The following is a 7195-nucleotide window of genomic DNA, read 5'->3' on the forward strand; positions in this document are numbered from 1 at the left end:
CCTCATATTCACTCCTTCCAGCATGACCTCCTCACACTAGCTGTGTTTCCAGAGACCAATATGGGGCCAGGAATGGCTGGAGGAGTGGAGGGAGGCAGCAAGATAGATCCAGGGGCTGCATGGCTGTCGAAGCAGAGCACTAGGAAGGATGGCCATTTGGAGGAGCAGAGGAAGGGAGAACAAGAAGAATTGTCCTGCCATGAGCCACTATGTCCCGCCCACCCCCCACCCTCCCAGCCCCGTATGGGGCCACAATGTCACTCGTGATTAAAAGGGCAGCCCATGAGCTGCGGGTGGCCCCAGCTATGTGTGAACTCATGCTCTGGTGCTGCAGCCTGACTCCTGGTGTCATGCGCAGGTGTGACGGGGGTTCAAAGGCAGCACATCTAGCCACTGTGGCCTGTTGTTAGGCTGGGAGAGGGAGCACCTTCCTGCAACCGGATTGCCCCTCCTCCATGCATTCCAGCTGCAAACAGGCTAGAAATGTCCACTAACATCAGGTAGTCCTTGTTGATGAGCACTTGGAGTCTTCTGAGCCCCACGTCTGTTCTCTGTGCTGAGATCAAATTTGCCTTCTCATAGCCACCTAAAGCTATAGATTCTTCTCTTACCCTCACAGTGCCTTGTGGTGGTACCTACGGAACTGAGATTGGGCACTCTCAAAAATATTTATTTATTTGAAGGGCCAAGTTATGGAGTAAGAGAGCCAGGGAGAGACAGAGGAAAGAGATCTTCCATTTGCTGGTTCACGCCCCCAAATGACTGCAATGGTTGGGGCTGGGCTGGCCTGAAGCCAGGAGCTAAGAACTCTGTCCAAGTCTTTCACGTGGGTGGTTGGGGTCCAAATACTTGGGCCATCATTTTCTGCTCTCCCAGACACATTAGCAGGGAGCTGGATCAGAAGCAGAATAGCTGGGACTCTAACCAGTGCTGGGATATGGGATGCCAGTGCTGCAGGTAGTGGCTTGACCTACTGTAGCACAATGCCAGCCCTGGTTGGGCATTCTTAGTGTCTGGCCGTAGAAGGAAGGAAAGGCACATAGGCATTCATGGCAATTCCAGAGGGGGGGAACCCCATGATCCCATTCATGATATGAAGTCAGTGGGTGGACTGTCATTGATAGGATTATTAATTTTTGACCAAACATATCTAAGAAATTGAAAACTATAAAATGACACACAGATGCACAATAATGGAATCATTTCTGATAATAGGAAATGAATGTCAGTAGCATAATTGTTGCCTTCAGTCTTTCAGTCTTGAGTGCTATTTCCAAAAAGGAGTGACTGATTAGCAGAGGCGGCCCTGAACCTCTGCCATACTGCACACAGCAGTGCTAACCGTCTGTGTTGATGGGGGTCCTGGGGAGGCACTTGGTGAAACTGGAAACCTGGGATTCCAGAGGCTGAGCAGATGGGTACAAAACAAGGAACTGCTGGTCCCTGGAAAACAGCAGGTAAGGGAGAGCTGTACTTCCCTTGGGCCTGAAACCTCCAGATCTGGGTCGCTTCTGAAGATCTTCTGGAGAAGGAAATGCAGTGCCAGTCAATGACTTACTCAGCATCCCTGTGACGCCTTGCTGGACCTGTTGAGAAGAATCTCCCACGTGCTTGATCCTTGAAGCGCTTGGACATGTTCTTGGTTAAAATCTTTTTTTTAAGATTTATTTATTTATTCGGAAGCCAGAGTTACAGAGAAGCAGAGCCAGAGAGAGATAGAGATAGAGATAGAGATAGAGAGAGAGAGAGAGAGAGATCTTCCATCCACTGGTTCACTCCTCAGATGGCTGCAATGACTGGAGCTAGGCCTATCTGAAGCCAGGAGCCAGGAGCCTCTTCTGGGTCTCCTATGCATCCCAGGCCATAGCAAATATCTGGATCAGAAGTGGAGTAACCAGGACTCAAACCCATGCCCATATGGGATGCTGGCACTGCAGGTGGAGGCTTTACCTGCTACGCCACAGTGCCAGCCCCTGGTTAAAATCTTTTTTTTATAAAGATTTATTTTTTATTTGAAAGGCAGAGTTACACAGAGGAAAACAGAGGGAGACACACAAACACAGCACAACACACACACACACACACAGAATCTTCCATCTTCTGGTTCACTCTCCAAATTGCCACAACAACCAGGGTGGGTCAGAAGGAAGCCAGGAGACTCTTCTGGTTTCACACATGGGTGCAGGGGCCCCAGCACTTGAGCCATCTTCTGCTGCTTTCCCAGGTGCATTAGCAGGGAGCTGGATCTGAAGTGGAGCAGCTGGGACTCAAACCAGCACCTGTATGGAGTACCAGCATAGCTGTGGTGCTTTTCCCATTATGCCTCAATGCCGGCCCCTGTTAAAATCTTATCTCTGATGTCACACTTGGTATCATCTCACAGTCCAACCCCCCATGCACCATGTGTGATGATCTCTTTCAATTCATCAGCCCATTTGATCTTGCAGTAACTTACAAGGACAGAGATAATTATCCCCAGAGGAAACTGAAGTTAAGTGACATTCTTAAGCTCACCCAACAAGTCAGTGCTGATGAAGGAACCGGCATACCAATGTTTAATTTCTACCTCAGAATTCTTCCAATAAAAGCACACCCCTGCCAGGGATGGGGTAGGAGGAAAGGAGAGCTCTGTCTGTACCATGATTGATCCAGTTTGATAGCAAGAGGTAAACTCAGCTGACCTTTGGGACCTGCTCAGAGAGCATGATTTTCTTGAAGCCTAGGTATAAAACAGACTGATCTGGATATAAGAAAGCAACAAAAGGGCAGTTCGTCTTCCAGACATGCCCAGAGTTATTTATCATTCATTCATTCAGTATTAACTGAGATCCTACTGTGCTGTCACAGTCCCCGCATTTGCCCTTTTCTTCCTCCCACCCTCAGTATAGCCCCTGCAACCCGGGAAGCAAAGGCAGGACTGGGGAACCATGCACGGCTCAGTGCAAGTGTCAAGGAGAGGGATGGGCCAAAGGAAAGGGGGAGCCCCATCTACTTCCTCCGTTCCTGGGAACATCCTCACTTCCTTTAGGAGAATGCAGGAAAGCCTGGTCTCAACTTATCCATGCAGAGAGTTGGTGGCCCCCATTAGACCCATATGGCATTCAAAGGCCTGGCGGGATCAGCTGGACATCCTAGTGCTGCTTAAAGAAGTCTCCTAGGTCTGCTCTTCCCTTTGCCGTCCTCATTCTTTCCTGCAATCTCGTTTCCTATGATCAACTCTCGCTCCATGCCTCAAACTCTGATAGTACCTTTACCCTTTTGGATGTCAAATTCTGGGTGTTCCTAGTGCATGAAATTTGACTTTTCCTCAAATGGGATCAAATTTGGGTTACCCCTGTTTTGCCTTAGATAGGAGCCCACACATGGCCCAGACCTTCATGTCAGCCATGTGGCTGTGTCTCTGTAGGCCAGACCTAGGCAGACAGTGGGTGTGGGTGTAACTTCTAAGGGGCTCACCTGGGAGGGGAAGGGAAAGCTGCAGTTTGAGGACTATTCAGTCAGTCCAACAGTGCAGGCGAGGTCGCAGTTTGTTATTGATAGAGAAGAACATCAAAGGTGGTTCCACGTGAAGGTTTCTATTCCTTGAACTTTTTCTTTAATATTTTATTTATCTGTTTGGAAGGTAGAGTTATAGAAGAGAGAAGGAGAGACAGAGAGGAAGGTCTTCCATCTGCTGGCTCACTCCCCAAATGGCCACAACAGCTAGGGATAGGCTGTGCTGAAACCAGGAGTCAGGAGCTTCATCAGGGCCTCCCACATGGGTGCAGGGGCCCAAGCACGTGGGCTGTCTTCCATTGCTTTCCCAGGCCATTAGCAGAGAGCTGGGTTGGAAGAGGGGCTGCTGAGACATGAACCACGCCCATGTGAGATGCTAGCGCTGCAGGTGGAGGCTTTACCCACTATACCACAATGCTGGACCCTCGAGTGTTTCTTATAACTTTAATAATAATAATAATAATACAAAAGTTACATTGTGCTAATTCTGATGCTGTGATGCTGGCCAAAATAGGTCTTTATGTTTCCCACATGCTTTTGTGGAGCCTTAAGCTAGCATGTGAACAGGTCCAGGCTAGCTTCCTGATGAGAGACAGGTACACTGTTGCCCCCCTGCTGTCAACTGATAACCAGCCAAGTTCCTGAAGCAGAACTGTGAACTCATGGATGACGCCATCCTGGATCATCCTGCCCCCAGCTGAGCTTCCAGGTGAAGGCAGACACATGAAGAAGCTTAGCTTAAATCAACCAAACCAGACTCAAAATAACAGAACCACCCAGCCGGTCTGTGGACTCATAAATGCCGTTCTAAGCTACTGATTTGGGGGAGGGTTTGCTTGGCAGCAAGATCTAGCAGATACAGGGTGAAATGAAGAGATGGGAGATGTGTTGTCTTAGGCAATGAGAAGATTGCATGCTAACTGTAGTGTCTGACATGTCGCAGGCCCCTTCTGTCAAAGGCACCCCATTACCCCTCCCTCTAGGTTGATGCAGCCCCACACAGAGGTGCTTGACTTTCCAGGGAGCACCGATGAGACACAGTCCCTGCCTTCCGCCTCAGTAGAGCCCCCTCGTGCAGGCATAAATTGTTCAACTGCAAGCAGCTTGCTTGCACCCAGAAAAGAGTCCTTTTAAGCCAGTAAGTGCTGTACTATGCTGCTTCCCACCACTGCTAATTGAATGAGAACTTGGTATCTGACCAGGAGAAGGCAAATCATACCCTTTTATTTGGTAATTGGTATTATAAAATGTGGCGAGTAGCACTGAATTGCAAAACAAGGTAAAAAAATAACCTAGAAAGGTCTTGCAGTAGAATATGGGGTCATGGATCTTGAGGGCTGTGGTGAGCTGGCATTGAGAGAAAGTGAGTAAAGCGCCCTGGACACAGCATGTGGAGGGTTGAGGGAAGGCAGTGGAAGCTGCGGGGGTGGCCGACACAAGGGGCGTGGCTGTTGTTTTAATGACAGATAATTGCAGAAGGAGTGTGAGCACCTGCCCGGAGGCCTTCTGGCCACCAGGGGTCTGTTAGCAGCTCCTTGGCTCTCAAGAGCCCATGTGAACGCAGTGGAGGATGGCCCAAGTTCTTGGGCCCTGCACCCATGTAGGAGACCCAAGAGAAGCTCCTTGCTCCTGGCTCCTGGCTTCAGATCAGCCCAACTCCAGTCACTGTGGCCATTTGGGGAGTGAACCAGCAGATAGAAAACGTCTGGCTCTGTCTCTCCCTCTCTCTCTGTCTGTAATTCTGCCTCTCAAATAAATAAATCTAAAAAAAAAAAAGACCCCGTATAATTTGGATCTTTTCCTTGGGTTACTGAAAAACTGGGACTTCCTGCGTCTCTGCCTCCCTTCCCTGGGTTGACCGGACACTAGCGACCCCTTGGTAAACCAGAGCTTATTGCCAAGACCCAAGGCCTCGAATCTTGTCCTCCACAGTTCCCACTCCTTACCCAGGTCTTGGTAGGATGGACACAGGAAGAATGGTTACCAGGGTCATCGTGTTGCAAGGCTACAGGGCAAAGGGAAATATGCCATCAGGAGGCAGCCGGAACACAACTCCAAACTCCACTGTCCCTACTGGTCCTGCTCACAGTGTCCCACATCCCAACCCTGGAACATACTCTTCCATCTCCCAGTGTAGACTCATCTTGGAAGCCGCTGTCAACTCCAAAGGTCTCTGTCTCATCTCAGGAAGGAGTCTCTACCTTACCAGTCCCCTGCTGACTTCATTCCGCAGGGCCCAGAGGTCCCAGGGCTGGAGGACCCTTTAGAGGCCATGTTGTCCCACTTGTAAATGAGGAAAGAGGCTCAGAAAGCAAGGTGCCCGGAGTCATGGAGGCTGACCCAAGAGGGAGACAGGAACAATGAGAACTGGAACCCTATCTCTTGTCTTCTTCCTATTTGAAAAGGTCCCTAACCGGAGGAGAGGCTCCACTGGGAGAGCCTAGTCAGTGCAGTATAGGGTGTATTTGTTAAATCATTTATTCGTTCAACTTTTTTTTTTTATCACTCATTGTATGCCAAGCCCTGTACTTAACAGATCTTCACTGTGATCCACTCGAATAATGTAATCTTCAACCTTTTCTCTGGATCAACACAGCCTAAGCCTAGGGCCTGGAGCCCAGAGACCAGCTCAGAGCCAAGCCAGATACCACAAGATGCCAGTGTCCCTAGATGATGACTTCTACAGGACGTTCTTCTTCCTGCCCTGGCTGTGCAGGTGGAAGGCTGTCCTTCATGCTCAGCTGTATGCTAAAGGCTTGGCCTCAGCAGGCCTCAGACCTGCGCTGGAATAAGGGATCTGAGCCCAGCCTCGCCTTGACCTCCATCCCCTAGTGTGCCACCTTTCCTGTCCCTTCCTCTGAGAAAATTTATCAGGCAATGTCCACCAAGAGTGGAGCAGCTTCCACCTGCTGGGGCTCATTCCATGCTGCCACTGCTTTATGAGGCAGGTGCTACTAAAATCTCATTTTAGAGCAGAGAGAACTGAGCTCACAGAAGAAATCATTTTGCTCCACTGCACACAGACGGTCACTGGCGGGCTGGAGACTAGAAGCTGTGCCTGACTGCACGGCCCAGACTCTGCACTGCTGCTAAAGGGGGAGGGGTGTATGTGTTTGGGGTAGGGCAGAGGAGCAGTGGCTGGGCACAGTGCTGAGGCAAGCAGATGTTCAGGTGTCTCTGCTTGGGCCAGGCTGGCCATGGTGTCTGGGGTCCTGCCTGGGGCTTCTCCCTGTGTTAAGTAGTATCAGAGATTCCACCCAGCTCGGCTTCCTGAGCCCCAGAGCAGGAGGGGGCTGCTGTGTGTCCGTGAGAGCTCGCAGTTCGGGCCTTGGGGCAGTGAGTGGACAGCAAGCACTGGGCTGTCTGCTGCTTTGGGCTCCGTTCTCCAGGGCACTGTGGCAGACACAGGGAGTTGTGCCTTGGGAAAGGGAACAAGTCGGTGAGGCTGAGCACTAGTGGCTCCAGCACGAGGCTCAGGGCTCACAGCACCCACCCTGGCTGCAGGCCCCAGCACATGGAAGGGATGTAGGAGAGCTACCCAGACACAGTTTGCCCTGAGATTTGGGGACAACACTGTAGGCACAGAGCTGGCCACCTAGGAGAGGGCTTCCCCAGCATGTGTGTTGAGGTTGGGGGGAGAAGTTTCTTTCATTCTCAACACACTTACCAACCCCACAGCCAGTGCTGGGTGGGCCAGGAT

General features: G+C 50.6%; 1 non-coding gene across 1 annotated transcript; it reads right to left on the bottom strand.

The window, feature by feature from the left end:
• Nucleotides 1-252: 252 nt before the first annotated feature.
• LOC127485286 (small nucleolar RNA SNORA76) lies at nt 253-384 on the bottom strand. Its single transcript, XR_007912404.1, has one exon. It is a non-coding gene; the product is annotated as a small nucleolar RNA SNORA76 (small nucleolar RNA).
• Between the last annotated feature and the right edge of the window lie 6811 nt (nt 385-7195).

The sequence above is a fragment of the Oryctolagus cuniculus genome, chromosome 1 (assembly GCF_051225735.1).
Source record: "Oryctolagus cuniculus isolate XC-2025 breed Fujian yellow rabbit chromosome 1, ASM5122573v1, whole genome shotgun sequence".
Classification (NCBI taxonomy): domain Eukaryota; kingdom Metazoa; phylum Chordata; class Mammalia; order Lagomorpha; family Leporidae; genus Oryctolagus; species Oryctolagus cuniculus.